Raw genomic sequence first — 19,745 nt, forward strand, 5'->3', positions numbered from 1 at the left:
AGCATTAACCCTTTGGGAGGGCAATGCTGTTGTGGCGACCAGGTCCTAGGGCGCCACACTCCCCCTTAGTTAAATTCAGTACTCCCGGACTGTGGAAACAAAACATAACATGTCATACATTTCATCCCAATATGGGAGGCACATTCTCTTTAACGTTACAAATTCAAACAGTACTATAAGAGTCCCGTGTGGCTCCCTGCCGGGTGTCCATTACACTGCTCCATGGGGGACCCGCCGCGATAAAACCCCCAACGTAGGCTCTGGGCGTGCGTCAGAGCATTGATGACCCCACTCTATGCACGCCGGACGGGTTTTTCTTCAGGGGTGTCGAGCACACTGGTGCTAACTATGAACAATTTAGGTGTTGGCCACCCATAGTCCAGTGGCCCAATTGTCCATTTTCACAATCAAAGAAAAAGAAAAACATTTTGTACACAACATTACAGACATTTCGCATAACTATTTACATTCCAATAAATACTCTTTCTTTCTCCTTTATACATTTGATTCCCTATACCTTAGAGGGGGTTGTCCCCGAGTGCTGCGTTGGGACCTGCGTAGCTCTGGTGTTTGTCCCTGACTACTTAGTATGTCTCCTATCTCAGCACTACCGGTAGGCCTAACCCCCATAGGTATGCATGATGATCGCCCATGTGGTCTAAGAGTCGCCAAGGGTATGACAGGTTCACCACTGACAGGGGGTTGATCCTCCTGTTCCACTGCTGGCGTGTCACCTCGTGTCGGGGCGGACGGTTCTTTGGGTGGATCCGGAACCTGTTCTGTTTCTGGCTCGACCAACTGTGGGAACGTCAGGACCGGTACCACTACGGCACCATTTATGCGGGTCCAAGTCTTGGGGAATTTGCCGAGGATTGTTTGTATCATCTCTTCCCCCTCTTCTCGAACTTCCTCCACTTCCTTTTGAACTTTGCACCGCTCAGGGCACGTCTTCAGGCGGTCTCGGGAAATTGCTTGGCAGGTCTTGCCTTCATCTTTGCTTATGAGGCATACCTTACTATTGTCAAAGTTGGAGGGGATAATGGTGTAAGGCTCGTTTTCCCACTGATCATCCAACTTATGCGTCTTCCGCTTCTTCTTGAGGACTTGTTCTCCAGGTGCTAAGGGAGTTGCTGGGGCTGTTTGATTGTAATGCTGTTCTTGTCTCGTTCTTGCTTGAGACAGGCTCCTTTCCACGCACTCCTGGACCTTACGGTACCGCTGCTGCCGTTCTGCATCCCAATCCTCTATTTCTTGAACCGCCTCAGGCGACACAGTCCCCATCTCAAAGTCTACAGGCAACTTGCCTGGTCTGGCTCGCATCAGGTAAGCGGGGCTGCAGTTGGTCGAAGTCACTGGGATGTGGTTGTACAGGTCTACCAGATCTGGCAACTTTTCTGGCCATTGGTTCCTCTCTTCCAGCGGTAGGGTCTTCAGCATATCAATAACCACATGGTTCATTTTCTCGCACAGTCCATTGGTCTGGGGGTGGTACGGTGTGGTTCGAATTTTCTTACAACCGTACATGTTACAGAACTCTTGGAACACTTCAGCCTCGAATGCAGGACCCTGATCCGTCAGTACCCTTTCCGGATAGCCGTGCGGTCGACAAAAGGATGCCTGGAACGCTCTAGCTGCCGTCCTGGCTGTCTGGTCCTTCACAGGCACTACTACCAGGAAACGAGAGTAATGGTCCACAATGGTGAGGGCGTACACATAGCCTGACCGACTTGGTGTCAACTTCACGTGGTCCAGGGCCACCAACTCCAGGGGCTGCTTCGTGACAATTGGCTGTAGGGGAGACCTTTGGCTGGCATCATCCTTCCGCCTCAAGTTACACGGGCCACAGTCTCGGCACCATTTCTCGATCATCTTTCTCATGTGCACCCAGTAGAACCGATCACGGAGTAAGGCCTCCAACTTCTTCCACCCGAAGTGTCCTGCGTTATCATGATACGCTGCTAGGACCATTGGAGCATCCCTCTGCGGAACCACTATCTGCCAGACAAGTTCATTTGTTCGATAGTTGACATATCTCTTGCAGAGCTTGCCTTGGTAGGTGAACAGTCGTCCCCTCTCCTTCCACAGCTGCTGGGCTTCCTCTGGAGCGTCTGGGCCAAGATGGGTCTCCGCTTGCGCTAGCTTCTCTTTGACCAATCGCACGGCCGGGTCACCATTCTGTGTTTCTTCCCAATTATGGTGGAGTAATGGGTTAACCGAGACCTCGTGTTGGCTCGAGCGCTTCACTCCCACAGCATGCTCACACTGGGAAACACCCTGATGATGGAAAGCCGGTAACTCTATCTCTTCGAGTTCATCCAGGTCTTCTCCAGATTCGGGTAAGTGAGGCATTCTGGACAGCGCATCAGCATTGTTATTCTTCTTGCCAGCCCGATACTTGATGGTAAAGTCAAAGTTAGACAGCCGGGCCATCCACCGCTGTTCCAACGCACCTAACTTGGCTGTTGCCAGGTGTGTCAACGGATTGTTGTCCGTGAAGATGGTGAACTTGGCCGACGCCAGATAGTGCTTGAAGCGTTCAGTCACTGCCCAAACAATAGCGAGGAACTCCAGCTTGAAGGAACTGTAGTTTTCTGGATTCCTTTCTGTGGGCCGAAGCTTCCTACTGGCGTACGCTATCACCTTCTCTCTGCCTCCCTGCACCTGGGACAACACGGCTCCCAGGCCCACGTTGCTGGCGTCTGTATACAGTACAAACGGCTGGCTGTAGTCAGGGTAGGCCAGAATTTCTTCTCCCGTGAGAGCCCCTTTCAGCTGGACAAAGGATGTTTCCAGTTGGCTGCTCCATTCAAAGGGAGGGCTCTGCTTCTTAGCCTGCTTTGGCTGGCCCACCAGGAGATCTTGAAGGGGCGCTGCTATCTTGGTGAAACCATCAATGAACCTTCGGTAGTAGCCCACCAGCCCAAGGAACTGCCGCACCTCCTTTACCGTGGTGGGTCTTGGCCAGTCCTTGATTACGGTGACTTTCTCCGGATCAGGTGCCACACCTTCTGCGCTGACCACATGACCCAGGTACTGTACCTTTGGCTTCAAGAGGTGACATTTGGACGGCTTGATCTTCAGGCCATATTTTGACAAAGACTCAAACACTTCTGCTAAGTGCTTCAGGTGGTCTTCATAAGTCTTGGAGTAGACTATGACGTCATCCAGGTACAACAGCACGGTTTCGAAGTTGTGGTGGCCCAAGCAGCACTCCATCAACCGTTGGAATGTCCCTGGGGCGTTGCAGAGCCCGAATGGCATACAGTTGAACTCGCAGAGGCCCATTGGCGTCGTGAATGCCGTCTTCTCCTTGTCCGCCTCTGCCACGGGAACCTGCCAATACCCACTGGTGAGATCCAAGGTGGAGAAATAGTTAGCTGACTTTAAGGCTGTTAGTGACTCCTCTATTCTGGGTAGTGGATAAGCATCTTTATGTGTAATGCGGTTAATTTGCCTGTAATCTACACACATTCTCATTGTACCATCTTTTTTCTTTACGAGCACTAGTGGAGCTGCCCAGGGGCTACAACTATCTCTGATAACCCCAGCCTCCTTCATTTCCCGTAACATTTCTTTGGCACGCTGATACTGTGCGGGGGGTACAGGGCGGTATCTCTCTTTAACGGGAGGATGATCACCCGTGGGGATTTGATGTTTAACCCCTTTCACCTGCCCAAAATCTAGGGGGTGTTTGCTGAAGACCCGCTCGTACTCCTGTACCACCCGGTAAACCCCATGCTTTTGGTGTGAGGGGGTGGAGTCGGTGCCCACATGTAAGTTTTGGCACCAGTCTTCCAGCTGCCCCTTGGAGCCATTGTCTTCCGCCTGGTCGGACGGGATCAAGGGTTCCACTGCTTTGATGGTGTTGTTGCTGACAGTGTACAGTTTTGCTACAGTGGCGTACCGGGGCAATTTGGCTTCCTCCTCCCCACAATTCAGGACACGGATGGGCACTCTCCCCTTGCGGACGTCTGCTACCCCTCTGGCTATCAGGACTCCAGGCCTGCTGTCTGAATACACCGGTTCTACCAAGGCATGGTAATCCTGACCCTTGAGGCCTATTGCTGCCCGACACCATATCAACATTTCACTCCTTGGGGGTATTGCAATGGGGAGGGGGTCACTTACCCTCACACTGCCAATTTCTCCTCCGGCCAGCTCTACCTGCTGCCTCCTCATCAGGGCTCTGATCTCCCTCTGTAGGGCACGCTGCTGCCCGGAGCTGGCAGTTTCAGACGCCTGTTGCAACAAAATTATCACTTCGGCAACACAATTTTCTATCACATTTGTACCAATGGTTACCAATGGGTCAGATTCTTTGCGATCAATATCTACAATTATCATCCCCTGACACGGCAATTCTACCCGCCCCACTTTAATGGTTACTTCTTTGTACCCAATTTGAGGTAAGGGCTGACCATTACTGGCCACAATTGTTAAATCATCATCTGGGCCATGGTCAATGTCTGAATCAGCCCAATATCTTTTGTACAGTTTGTAGGGGATGGTTGTTACCTGGGACCCCGTATCCAGGAGGGCATTCAAAGGGATCCCATCCAGCACAATAGGAAGGACCGGTCGTCCTCCCACATACTTGCTGCGGCTGGGTGTTGAGCCGGGCTTCCTTACACCTGGGGGTCGGCTCCTGGCCCCAGGCTCGGCCCATTTAAAGGACAGTATCGTGCAATGTGGCCCGCCTGGCTGCAGCGGCGGCAGATCGGTTGTCCCGTTGAATCATACCGGTCTGTGTCTCTGCCTCGGGTCGGCGGAACCCTCCTCTGTCGCATCCATGGGACGTCATCTGGGCTGGAGGCCAACTCGATTCTTGCAGGCGATGGGGTCACTTGTAGAGACTGCACGGTCTTGGCAAGGGCAGCCACAGTCTTGGTCAGCTCCTGGACCTGCTGTCTGAGCTCTGCAGTGGGATCCTTATCCAGGGACTGCGCCTCAGCCCCTGCAGTGGCTCGTGTTGCAGGCACCACCCCGGGGTACGTGATAGCAAGAGGCCGGAGGGGTACTGGGTCATTCGGTGTAGATTCTCTCAGTACCCGGATGGCCTGGTCCTTAAACTTTGTAAAGTCCAGAGCAGGGTTCTGCAGGACCAGGATACGCAGCTGGGTCCTGTGGGCATCTGACAGGAGCCCCTCTATGAACTGCTCAGTTAGGAGTTTGTGTTCCTCACGTACACTCTCTGGGTCCACTTGTTTAACCGCTTTCAGGGCCTCCTGCAGGTTTAAGGCATAGTCCCTTATGCTGTCTGTGGCCCGCTGCTTGCACCCAAAGAATCTCATCTTTATCTCTGCTGCGGTGCGGGTGTCAAAAGTACTCTTTAGCTTGGCCAGTATCTGGGTTACTGTCCCTTTATCTGTATCAGGCCAGGACTTCACTTCACGCTGGGCTGCGCCGGCTAGCTGTCCCATTAATATGCCCACCTTCTGGCTCTCAGTCAGCGGATACACCCGGAACAAGCTGTGCAGGCTTTCTCTGAAGTCGCTCAAGGTATGGGACTCCCCGGAGTACTGCGGCAGCCATTCTGCGCCCGGTATGTACGGCATGGTGATCGGCATTACCGGCGCTACAGCGGGGGATGGGGCGACGGCGACAGGGATCGCTTCGGCTGGTGCTGCGGCGTCTCGGGCTATGGCAGCCACCTGCCCTCCCTCTGCGTCGGACATCTTCCTCCCCCTTAGTGAACCTTACCAGGCTCCGTTCACTTTTCAAATTTCCTTCTGGGTCGCGCGGGGTTAACAGCGCTCTGCTCTGATGGCGCGCTCCCTTCGCGCTCTTTGTCAGGCACGCCCCCCTTCTTCCTGCGCTCAGTGAGGCTAATGGCGGCGGCAGTTTTCAAACAGTGAAACACGCAGTAATACAGTCTTTAAAGCGCAATTCTTCAGGCGCACAGTACCCGGTGTGACCGGGCACGAAATCCTGTTCGTGACGCCAAAAGTTGACTCGCCCACCCCAGGGCTATGGGACACCCGGTGCCGGGCCGGACTAGTCCGGTGGTAGTCAGTGGTGGCTGGGCCCGGCTCCGTGGCCCTGGTGGGTGTCAGTTGAATATGTGGCTGATGAGTTAAAGTTAATGTTCGTGACGCCACCTGTGGTATGCGGCTATTAAGCCGCCGCTGTTATGGGAGAACTCCGGGGTGATGTTATGGCAGCTATGATGGTACTGCTCCCCACAGGTGGAGCGATGCCCCGGGATACCGTTGGTGCCCGTGAAAGTCTATGGTGTTGTGTGGCTAACACGGTGCAGGGCCGACAGGCGAGGAAAGAACCAGGCACAAACAACAGTCTCTTTACCTTCTCCTCTTTTACTCTGGGAACAGTCCAGTCCTGGGAGACCGTTACAGGTGGTGATGGGGATCCGGTCGGCCTGGAAGTACTTGGGATGATCTTTCTGGCCAGCTGAGTATGAGGCCTACTCCTGTACTTTGCTTTGTGATGATAGGACCCTGCTTCTCTGAATCCAGCAATGGCCCTCTTTGCTGCTGGGACCGATGGCACGTCCCTTCTTTCTGTAGGTGGCTGCGCAGACCCTCTCTCTGGTGCTTCTCCGCTGGAGTCCACACCGGGCCCTGATGCTGCAGCTGTACCTTGGATGTTTCTGGGCCAGGGGCTTGCAGCTCTCCTGCCCTTCGGACTCGGCTACCAGGGACGGATTTTATACCCTGGCAACCACAGACTCCGATGTCTGAGTCTCTCTGCTGCCTCTCAGCTATTCCTGCTTCTCTGGGCCAAGCTGCTCCAGCTCTAGGCCCCAGATTCACAGGACAGCTCACTCTGCGTCTGTTCACTTCCACTACTCCCCTCAGACTGACTCCACTTCCTCCCTCTGGTCAGGTAGAGGAAGGCTCCCTGGAATTCCAGGTTCAGAGCTCCCCCTGCTGGCCGGAGGGAGAACTGTGTTGGGTGTTAAACCTGCTGGCCAATGGATCTCCCAATTACCTCCAGGCTCAGCATTAACCCTTTGGGAGGGCAATGCTGTTGTGGCGACCAGGTCCTAGGGCGCCACATATTACTATATCACACTGAGAAGAAGAGCGGCCATATTACTATATATATATATTACTATATCACACTGAGGAGAAGAGCGGCCATATTACTATATATATTACTATATCACACTGAGGAGAAGAGCGGCCATATTACTATATATATATTACTATATCACACTGAGGAGAAGAGCGGCCATATTACTATATATATATATTACTATATCACACTGAGGAGAAGAGCGGCCATATCACTATATATATATTACTATATCACACTGAGGAGAAGAGCGGCCATATTACTATATATATATATTACTATATCACACTGAGGAGAAGAGCGGCCATATTACTATATATATATTACTATATCACACTGAGGAGAAGAGCGGCCATATTACTATATATATTACTATATCACACTGAGGAGAAGAGTGGCCATATTACTATATATATATTACTATATCACACTGAGGAGAAGAGCGGCCATATTACTATATATATATTACTATATTACACTGAGGACAAGAGCAGCCATATTACTATATATATATTACTATATCACACTGAGGAGAAGAGCGGCCATATTACTATATATATATTACTATATCACACTGAGGAGAAGAGCGGCCATATTAGTATATATATTACTATATCACACTGAGGAGAAGAGCGGCCATATTACTATATATATTACTATATCACACTGAGGAGAAGAGCGGCCATATTACTATATATATATTACTATATCACACTGAGGAGAAGAGCGACCATATTACTATATATATTACTATATCACACTGAGGAGAAGAGCGGCCATATTACTATATATATATTACTATATCACACTGAGGAGATGAGCGGCCATATTACTATATATATATTACTATATCACACTGAGGAGAAGAGCGGCCATATTACTATATATATATTACTATATCACACTGAGGAGAAGAGCGACCATATTACTATATATATTACTATATCACACTGAGGAGAAGAGCGGCCATATTACTATATATATATTACTATATCACACTGAGGAGATGAGCGGCCATATTACTATATATATATTACTATATCACACTGAGGATAAGAGCGGCCATATTACTATATATATATTACTATATCACACTGAGGAGAAGAGCGGCCATATTACTATATATATATATTACTATATCACACTGAGGAGAAGAGCGGCCATATTACAATATATATATTACTATATCACACTGAGGAGAAGAGCGGCCATATTACTATATATATATATTACTATATGACACTGAGGAGAAGAGCAGATATATTACTATATATATATTACTATATCACACCGAGGAGAAGAGCGGCCATATTACTATATATATATTACTATATCACACTGAGGAGAAGAGCGACCATATTACTATATATATATATTACTATATCACACTGAGGAGAAGAGCGGCCATATTACTATATATATATTACTATATCACACTGAGGAGAAGAGTGGCCATATTACTATATATATATTACTATATCACACTGAGGAGAAGAGCGACCATATTACTATATATATATATTACTATATGACACTGAGGAGAAGAGCGGCCATATTACTATATATATATTACTATATCACACTGAGGAGAAGAGCGGCCATATTACTATATATATATTACTATATCACACTGAGGAGAAGAGCGACCATATTACTATATATATATATATTACTATATCACACTGAGGAGAAGAGCGGCCATATTACTATATATATATATTGTACAATACTGTATACTGTATACTGTAACAAACTGCACATCATTCACGACCTCTTTACCTCTAGCAATCTATCCTTTCTGGGCATCACTGAAACATGGCTGACACCATCCAACACTGCCTCCCCTGCTGCGCTGTGCTACGGTGGCCTTCACTTCTCCCATACTCCTCGCCCTGGCAATAGACAAGGTGGAGGAGTGGGCCTCCTTCTTTCTAACAACTGCAGCTTCACCCCAATCCCACCCTTACCCTCCCTTGTCCTGCCTTCCTTTGAAGTGCACTCTGTCCGCATCTATTCTCCTTCCAACCTCCAAGTGGCCATCATATACAGACCCCCAGGCCCTACCACTTCCTTTATCGACCAGTTCTCTGCCTGGCTTCTACACTTTCTCTCTGCTGACATTCCCACTATTATCATGGGTGACTTCAACATCCCCACTGACACCCGCCAGTCAGCAGCCTCCAAACTACTCTCCCTTGCTTCATCTTTTGGTCTATCTCAGTGGTCCACCTCTGCCACCCATAAAGATGGACACACATTAGACCTTATCTTCACCCGTCTCTGCTCTCTATCTAACCTCACTACCTCCCCTCTCCCCTTATCTGACCACCATCTATTGACCTTCTCTGCCCTGTCCTCCTCACCTGCCCCTCCTGTCCAGCACGTATCACACCCTCGCAGAAACCTCGCACACGTCAACATACATACCCTTTCTGACTCTATCCTACCACTGTCCTCCATATCTTCAGTGCACGACACAAACAGTGCCACCACTTTCTACAACGCCACTCTCACATCAGCTATTGATTCAGTTGCTCCTCTTGTGCATGGCAGAGTGAGACAAATCAATAGACAACCCTGGCACAACAGCCTCACTAAAAAACTGCGGCAAGTGTCTAGGGCTGCAGAGCGGCGCTGGAAGAAAACGCACTCCCAGGAAGACTTCACCACATTCAAAAATGCAATTCACACATTTCGCTTGGCCCTTACCTCGGCTAAACAGGAATACTTCAGAAACCTCATATCCTCTTTAACACACAACCCCAAACAGCTCTTCAATACTTTCAACTCCCTCCTTCGCCCACCACTGCCCCCTCCAACCTCCCTCATTTCCGCAGAAGAATTTGCCACATATTTCAAAGAAAAGATCGACCAAACCAGACAAGTCTTTTCTGCTCAACCACCACAACCCCTTCATATAACAGACCACTGCTCCTCCCCCATAAACTTCCTCTCCACTATCACCGAAGAAGAGCTTGCACATCTGCTCTCAAAAGCGCACCTCACCACCTGCGCACGTGATCCCATCCCAACCCACCTCCTCCCCAACCTCACCACTATCCTAATTCCAGCCTTAACCCATCTCTTCAACCTATCTTTAACAACTGGTACCTTCCCTTCTGCCTTTAAACATGCAACAGTCACACCCATCCTAAAGAAACCTTCCCTCGACCCAACCTCTGCTGCCAGCTATCGCCCCATATCGCTACTCCCATTCGCCTCAAAACTCCTGGAACAGCACGTCCATGCTGAACTTTCCTCCCACCTCTCCTCTAACTCTCACTTTGACAACCTACAGTCCGGCTTCCGTCCACATCATTCCACTGAAACTGCCCTGACAAAAATCACAAATGACTTACTTACTGCCAAAGCTAACAACCACTTCTCTATACTCCTACTTCTAGACCTATCCTCAGCTTTTGACACTGTTGACCACTCCCTCCTATTACAGATCCTCTCTTCCCTTGGTGTCAGAGACCTCGCTCTCTCTTGGATCTCTTCATACCTCTCCAACCGCACTTTTAGTGTCTCCCACTCCCACACAACCTCTTCATCCCGTCCTCTCTCTGTTGGTGTCCCTCAAGGCTCTGTCCTGGGACCACTACTTTTTTCTATCTATACATTTGGCCTGGGACAACTCATAAAGTCCCATGGCTTCCAGTACCACCTATATGCCGATGACACTCAGATCTACCTCTCTGGTCCAGATGTCACTTCTCTGCTGTCCAGAATCCCAGAGTGCCTATCTGCTATATCTTCCTTCTTCTCCTCTCGCTTCCTAAAGCTCAATGTGGCCAAAACTGAGCTGATCATCTTTCCTCCATCTCACCTACACTCTCCACCTGATCTATCTATTACAATAAATAACATCACGCTCTCCCCAGCACCCAAAGTTCGGTGCCTCGGAGTGACCTTTGACTCTGCCTTGTCCTTCATACCACACATTCAATCCCTCACCACCTCCTGTCGTCTTCAACTCAAAAATATTTCCAGAATCCGTCCCTTCATCAATTCTCAATCTACAAAAATGCTAGTGCCTGCTCTCATAATCTCCCGCCTCGACTACTGCAACATCCTCCTATGTGGTCTCCCTGCTAACACGCTCGCCCCTCTCCAGTCCATCCTTAATGCTGCTGCCCGACTGATCCACCTCTCGCCTCACTACCACCCCGCTTCTCCTCTCTGCATGTCCCTTCACTGGCTCCCAATCTTCCATCGTATCCAATTCAAACTACTAATACTGACTTACAAAGCCATCCACAAATTGTCTCCTCCATATATCTCTGAACTAATCTCTCGCTACACTCCAAAACGTAATCTCCGGTCCTCCCAAGATCTCCTTCTATCCTCCTCTCTCATTCGCTCCTCATGCAACCGTCTCCAAGACTTCTCCCGAACATCCCCAATCTTCTGGAACTCGCTGCCTCAACACGTCAGATTATCTACTACACTTGCAAACTTCAAACGGAACCTAAAGACTCATCTGTTCAGAAATGCCTATAACCTTGAATGACCTCACTGCCCCACCACCGTGCGGAGCTGCCGCCCCACCACCGTGCGGAGCTGCCGCCCCACCACCGTGCGGAGCTGCCGCCCCACCACCGTGCGGAGCTGCCGCCCCACCACCGTGCGGAGCTGCCGCCCCACCAACGTGCGGAGCTGCCGCCCAACCTACACCCCACCTACTGTCTCCTCCCCATAATCCTATAGAATGTAAGCCCGCAAGGGCAGGGCCCTCTTCCCTCTGTACTAGTCTGTCTACTGTAACTTGTACATGTATTTTGTATGTAACCCCCTTCTCATGTACAGCACCATGGAATCAATGGTGCTCTATAAATAAATAATAATAATAATAATAATATATATTACTATATGACACTGAGGAGAAGAGCAGATATATTACTATATATATATTACTATATCACACTGAGGAGAAGAGCGGCCATATTACTATATATATATTACTATATCACACTGAGGAGAAGAGCGACCATATTACTATATATATTACTATATCACACTGAGGAGAAGAGCGGCCATATTACTATATATATATTACTATATCACACTGAGGAGATGAGCGGCCATATTACTATATATATATTACTATATCACACTGAGGATAAGAGCGGCCATATTACTATATATATATTACTATATCACACTGAGGAGAAGAGCGGCCATATTACTATATATATATATTACTATATCACACTGAGGAGAAGAGCGGCCATATTACAATATATATATTACTATATCACACTGAGGAGAAGAGCGGCCATATTACTATATATATATATTACTATATGACACTGAGGAGAAGAGCAGATATATTACTATATATATATTACTATATCACACTGAGGAGAAGAGCGGCCATATTACTATATATATATTACTATATCACACTGAGGAGAAGAGCGACCATATTACTATATATATATATTACTATATCACACTGAGGAGAAGAGCGGCCATATTACTATATATATATTACTATATCACACTGAGGAGAAGAGCGGCCATATTACTATATATATATATATATATTACTATATCACACTGAGGAGAAGAGCGGCCATATTACTATATATATTACTATATCACACTGAGGAGAAAAGCGGCCATATTACTATATATATATATATATATATATATTACTATATCACACTGAGGAGAAGAGCGGCCATATTACTATATATATTACTATATCACACTGAGGAGAAGAGCGGCTATATTACTATATATATATTACTATATCACACTGAGGAGAAGAGCGGCCATATTACTATATATATATTACTATATCACACTGAGGAGAAGAGCGGCCATATTACTATATATATATATTACTATATGACACTGAGGAGAAGAGCGGCCATATTACTATATATATATTACTAGATCACACTGAGTAGAAGAGCGGCCATATTACTATATATATATATTACTATATCACACTGAGGAGAAGAGCGGCCATATTACTATATATATATTACTATATCACACTGAGGAGAAGAGCGGCCATATTACTATATATATATTACTATATCACACTGAGGAGAAGAGCGGCCATATTACTATATATATATTACTATATGGCACTGAGGAGAAGAGCGGCCATATTACTATATATATTACTATATCACACTGAGGAGAAGAGCGGCCATATTACTATATATATTACTATATCACACTGAGGAGAAGAGCGGCCATATTACTATATATATTACTATATCACACTGAGGAGAAGAGTGGCCATATTACTATATCACACTGAGGAGAAGAGCGGCCATATTACTATATATATTACTATATCACACTGAGGAGAAGAGTGGCCATATTACTATATATATATTACTATATCACACTGAGGAGAAGAGTGGCCATATTACTATATATATTACTATATCACACTGAGGAGAAGAGCGGCCATATTACTATATATATATTACTATATCACACTGAGGAGAAGAGAAGCCATATTACTATATATATATATTACTATATCACACTGAGGAGAAGAGTGGCCATATTACTATATATATATTACTATATCACACTGAGGAGAAGAGCGGCCATATTACTATATATATATTACTATATCACACTGAGGAGAAGAGCGGCCATATTACTATACTAGAAGGTGGCCCGATTCTACGCATCGGGTATTCTAGAATTTACGTATTGTGTAGTTCATGTATGATTTTTGTTATATATATGTGCAGTATGTGCGTATATTTGTGTGTGCAGCGTTGTCTGTGTGTGGGTGTCTGTGTAGGGCAGTTGTTTGTGGTTTCCAGTGTGTGTGTGTGGTGTGTTGTGCAGTGCGCGCGCGCGCGTGTGTGTGTGTTGGGGGGAGGTGTGCACTCTCTATCGTGCTCCATCCCCTATGCTGCGCACCCCCCATCGTGCTACATCTCCCATCCTGCGCACTCCCAAACGTGCTCCATCCGCCATGCTGCGCACTCCCAAACGTGCTCCATCCGCCATGCTGCGCACTCCCAAACGTGCTCCATCCGCCATGCTGCGCACTCCCTATCGTGCTCCATTCCCCATGCTGCGCACTCCCCATCGTGCTCCATCCGCCATGCTGCGCACTCCCCATCGTGCTCCATCTCCCATGCTGCGCACTCCTAAACGTGCTCCATCCGCCATGCTGCGCACTCCCAAATGTGCTCCATCCACCATGCTGCGCACTCCCAAACGTGCTCCATCCGCCATACTCCACACTCCCCATCGTGCTCCATGCCCCATGCAGCGCACTCCCCATCGTGCTCTATCCCCTATGCTGCGCACCCCCCATCGTGCTCCATCATCCATGCTGCGCACTCCCAAACGTGCTCCATCCGCCATACCGCGCACTCCCAAACGTGCTCCATCCGCCATGCTGCGCACTCTCAAACGTGCTCCATCCGCCATGCTGGGCACTCTCCATCGTGCTCCATCTCCCATGCAGTGCACTCCCTATCGTGCTCCATCCCCTATGCTGCGCACCTCCCATCGTGCTCCATGTCCCATGCTGCGCACTCTCAAACGTGCTCCATCCGCCATGCTGCGCACTCCCAAACGTGGTCCATCCGCTATGCTGCGCACTCCCAAACATGCTCCATCCGCCATACTCCGCACTCGCCATCGTGCTGCATCCGCCATGCTGCGCACTCCCAAACGTGCTCCATCCGCCATGCTGCGCACTCCCAAACGTGCTCCATCCGCCATGCTGCGCACTCCCAAACGTACTCCATCCGCCATGCTGCGCACTCCCAAACGTGCTCCATCCGCCATGCTGCGCATTACCAAACGTGCTCCATCCGCCATGCTGCGCCAGCATCAGCCTCTCTACCCGCATCATCAGCCTCTCTGCCCGCAGCATCAGCCTCTCTCCTCCCAGCATCAGCGTCTCTGTCCCTAGCATCAGGCTCTCTCCTTCCAGCCTACCTCAGCATCAGCCTCCCTTTCCCAGCCTTCCCAAGGATCAGCCTCTCTCCTCCCAGCCTCCTTCCTCCCAGCCTCCCCCTCCCAGCCTCCCTCAGCATCAGCCTTCCTCTCCCAGTCTCCCCCAGCATCAGCTTCCCCAAGCATCAGCCTCTACCAGCATCAGCCTCTGTTCTTCCAGCCTCCTCCAGCATCAGCTTCCCTAAGCATCAGCCTCCCTCGTCCCAGCCTCCCTCAGCATCAGCCTCTCTCCTTCCAGCCTCCCTCAGCATCAGCCTCCTCTCCCCAGCCTTCCCTAGGATCAGCCTCTCTCCTCCCAGCCTCCTTCTTCCCAGCCTTCCCATCCGAGCCTCCTTCAGCATCAGCATTTCCCTCTTCCCCATGATCAGCCTCTCTGCTCCCAGCCTCCTCCAGCACGCCCTGCTCCTCTGCCGACACTCACACACCCGATCGCATGCACTCACACACACACCCGATCGCATCCACTCACACACACACCCGATCGCATCCACTCACACACACACCCGATCGCATCCACTCACACACACACCCGATCGCATCCACTCACACACACCCGATCGCATACACTCACACACACCCGATCGCATACACTCACACACACCCGATCGCATCCACTCACACACACAGACACTGACGATATCGCACTTACGCGCTCATACTCACAACATCCGGGGATATCACATGCTTCTGGCCATGTGATCCTCCGTCAGGTCCTGGAAGATCACAACAGCACATTTTCGCCGCCGAGAAGCAAGCGATATCCCAGGATGTCGTGAGTATGTGGATGCGATGTGAGGTGTGTGTGAGGTGTGTATGAGAGTGAGTGTGAGTGTGATCTGATGTGTGTGTATGTTTGTGTGTGTGCGTGTGGACTTTCCGGCGCAGCAGGACCTTGATGGGCTTGTAACCATGCGAGCATGGTTACCAACGTATCCACACCACTCCCACCACTGCCGTGGGAGCGGGGGCCGGGGGAGGGGGAGGGAGTACAGTACTCACCTCCGTGACAGCGCTTGTAACCATGCGAGTATCCACACCACCCCTTTGGGAGCGGGGGCCGGGGGGGGGGGGGGGAGGGTTGGGGGGGGATAGGGAGTACCGTACTCACCTCCGTGACAGCCGTGTCAGTTAGAGAAATGCGCGGGGGGAGGGAGGGGGTGGGGCCAGAGCTAACGTGCATTGCGTGAGGGGGGCGGGGCGTGGCGTGGCTGAATTGCCAATGCCTGCAGGGTGCCGGGGCGAGAGGCCAATCTGTGGGGGGGGCGGAGCCTGGGCGAGCGGCTGGCCAATCCGTGTGGGGGCGCAGCCTGGGCGAGCGGCCAATCCGTGTGGGGGGGCGGGGCCATGGCGAGCCCAGCGGCCAATCAGCTTTGTGTCACCGTAAGGACACAATTTTGGAGCATGACAGACAGACAGACAGATAGACAGACAGACAGACAGACAGAATAAGGCAATTATATATATAGATATATATTACTATATCACACTGAGGAGAAGAGCGGCCATATTACTATATATATATTACTATATCACACTGAGGAGAAGAGCGGCCATATTACTATATATATATTACTATATCACACTGAGGAGAAGAGCGGCCATATTACTATATATATATTACTATATCACACTGAGGAGAAGAGCGGCCATATTACTATATGTATATTACTATATCACACTGAGGAGAAGAGTGGCCATATTACTATATATATTACTATATCACACTGAGGAGAAGAGCGGCCATATTACTATATATATTACTATATCACACTGAGGAGAAGAGCGGCCATATTACTATATATATATATTACTATATCACACTGAGGAGAAGAGTGGCCATATTACTATATATATTACTATATCACACTGAGGAGAAGAGTGGCCATATTACTATATATATATATATTACTATATCACACTGAGGAGAAGAGCGGCCATATTACTATATATATTACTATATCACACTGAGGAGAAGAGCGGCCTTATTACTATATATATATTACTATATCACACTGAGGAGAAGAGCGGCCATATTACTATATATATATTACTATATCACACTGAGGAGAAGAGCGGCCATATTACTATATATATATTACTATATCACACTGAGGAGAAGAGCGGCCATATTACTATATATATATATTACTATATCACACTGAGGAGAAGAGCGGCTATATTACTATATATATATATATATATTACTATATCACACTGAGGAGAAGAGCGGCCATATTACTATATATATATTACTATATCACACTGAGGAGAAGAGCGGCCATATTACTATATATATATATTACTATATCACACTGAGGAGAAGAGCGGCCATATTACTATATATATATTACTATATCACACTGAGGAGAAGAGCGGCCATATTACTATATATATATTACTATATCACACTGAGGAGAAGAGCGGCCATATTACTATATATATATTACTATATCACACTGAGGAGAAGAGCGGTCATATTACTATATATATTACTATATCACACTGAGGAGAAGAGCGGCCATATTACTATATATATATTACTATATCACACTGAGGAGAAGAGTGGCTATATTACTATATATATATTACTATATCACACTGAGGAGAAGAGCGGCCATATTACTATATATATATATTACTATATCACACTGAGGAGAAGAGCGGCCATATTACTATATATATATTACTATATCACACTGAGGAGAAGAGCAGCCATATTACTATATATATATTACTATATCACACTGAGGAGAAGAGCGGCCATATTACTATATATATATATTACTATATCACACTGAGGAGAAGAGCAGCCATATTACTATATATATATTACTATATCACACTGAGGAGAAGAGCGGCCATATTACTATATATATATTACTATATTACACTGAGGAGAAGAGCGGCCATATTACTATATATATATATATATTACTATATCACACTGAGGAGAAGAGCGGCCATATTACTATATATATATATTACTATATCACACTGAGGAGAAGAGCGGCCATATTACTATATATATATTACTATATCACACTGAGGAGAAGAGCGGTCATATTACTATATATATTACTATATCACACTGAGGAGAAGAGCGGCCATATTACTATATATATATTACTATATCACACTGAGGAGAAGAGCGGCCATATTACTATATATATATATTACTATATCACACTGAGGAGAAGAGCAGCCATATTACTATATATATATTACTATATCACACTGAGGAGAAGAGCGGCCATATTACTATATATATATTACTATATCACACTGAGGAGAAGAGCGGCCATATTACTATATATATATTACTATATCACACTGAGGAGAAGAGCGGCCATATTACTATATATATTACTATATCACACTGAGGAGAAGAGCGGCCATATTACTATATATATATTACTATATCACACTGAGGAGAAGAGCGACCATATTACTATATATATATATATTACTATATCACACTGAGGAGAAGAGCGGCCATATTACTATATATATAGTACTATATGACACTGAGGAGAAGAGCAGCCATATTACTATATATATTACTATATCACACTGAGGAGAAAAGCGGCCATATTACTATATATATATATATATATATATTACTATATCACACTGAGGAGAAGAGCGGCCATATTACTATATATATTACTATATCACACTGAGGAGAAGAGCGGCCATATTACTATATATATATTACTATATCACACTGAGGAGAAGAGCGGCCATATTACTATATATATTACTATATCACACTGAGGAGAAGAGCGGCCATATTACTATATATATATTACTATATCACACTGAGGAGAAGAGTGGCCATATTACTATATATATATATTACTATATCACACTGAGGAGAAGAGCAGCCATATTACTATATATATATTACTATATCACACTGAGGAGAAGAGCGGCCATATTACTATATATATATTACTATATCACACTGAGAAGAGCGGCCATATTACTATATATATATATATTACTATATCACACTGAGGAGAAGAGCGGCCATATTACTATATATATATATATATTACTATATCACACTGAGGAGAAGAGCGACCATATTACTATATATATATATATATTACTATATCACACTGAGGAGAAGAGCGGCCATATTACTATATATATATTACTATATGACACTAAGGAGAAGAGCAGCCATATTACTATATATATTACTATATCACACTGAGGAGAAAAGCGGCCATATTACTATATATATATATATATATATTACTATATCACACTGAGGAGAAGAGCGGCCATATTACTATATATATTACTATATCACACTGAGGAGAAGAGCGGCCATATAACTATATATATATTACTATATCACACTGAGGAGAAGAGCGGCCATATTACTATATATATATATTACTATATCACACTGAGGAGAAGAGCGGCCATATTACTATATATATATTACTATATGACACTGAGGAGAAGAGCGGCCATATTACTATATATATTACTATATCACACTGAGGAGAAGAGCGGCCATATTACTATATATATATTACTATATCACACTGAGGAGAAGAGCGGCCATATTACTAAATATATATTACTATATCACACTGAGGAGAAGAGCGGCCATATTACTATATATATTACTATATATGAGAAGATGAGGGCAAAATGTGACAAATAATTGTGGCATCAAATACAGACTACACCCTATTAATTGACATAAAAAACAGGAGGACCATGGGAATAGTAGTCAA

Source organism: Anomaloglossus baeobatrachus, chromosome 3 (assembly GCF_048569485.1).
Source record: "Anomaloglossus baeobatrachus isolate aAnoBae1 chromosome 3, aAnoBae1.hap1, whole genome shotgun sequence".
In the NCBI taxonomy this organism is placed as follows: domain Eukaryota; kingdom Metazoa; phylum Chordata; class Amphibia; order Anura; family Aromobatidae; genus Anomaloglossus; species Anomaloglossus baeobatrachus.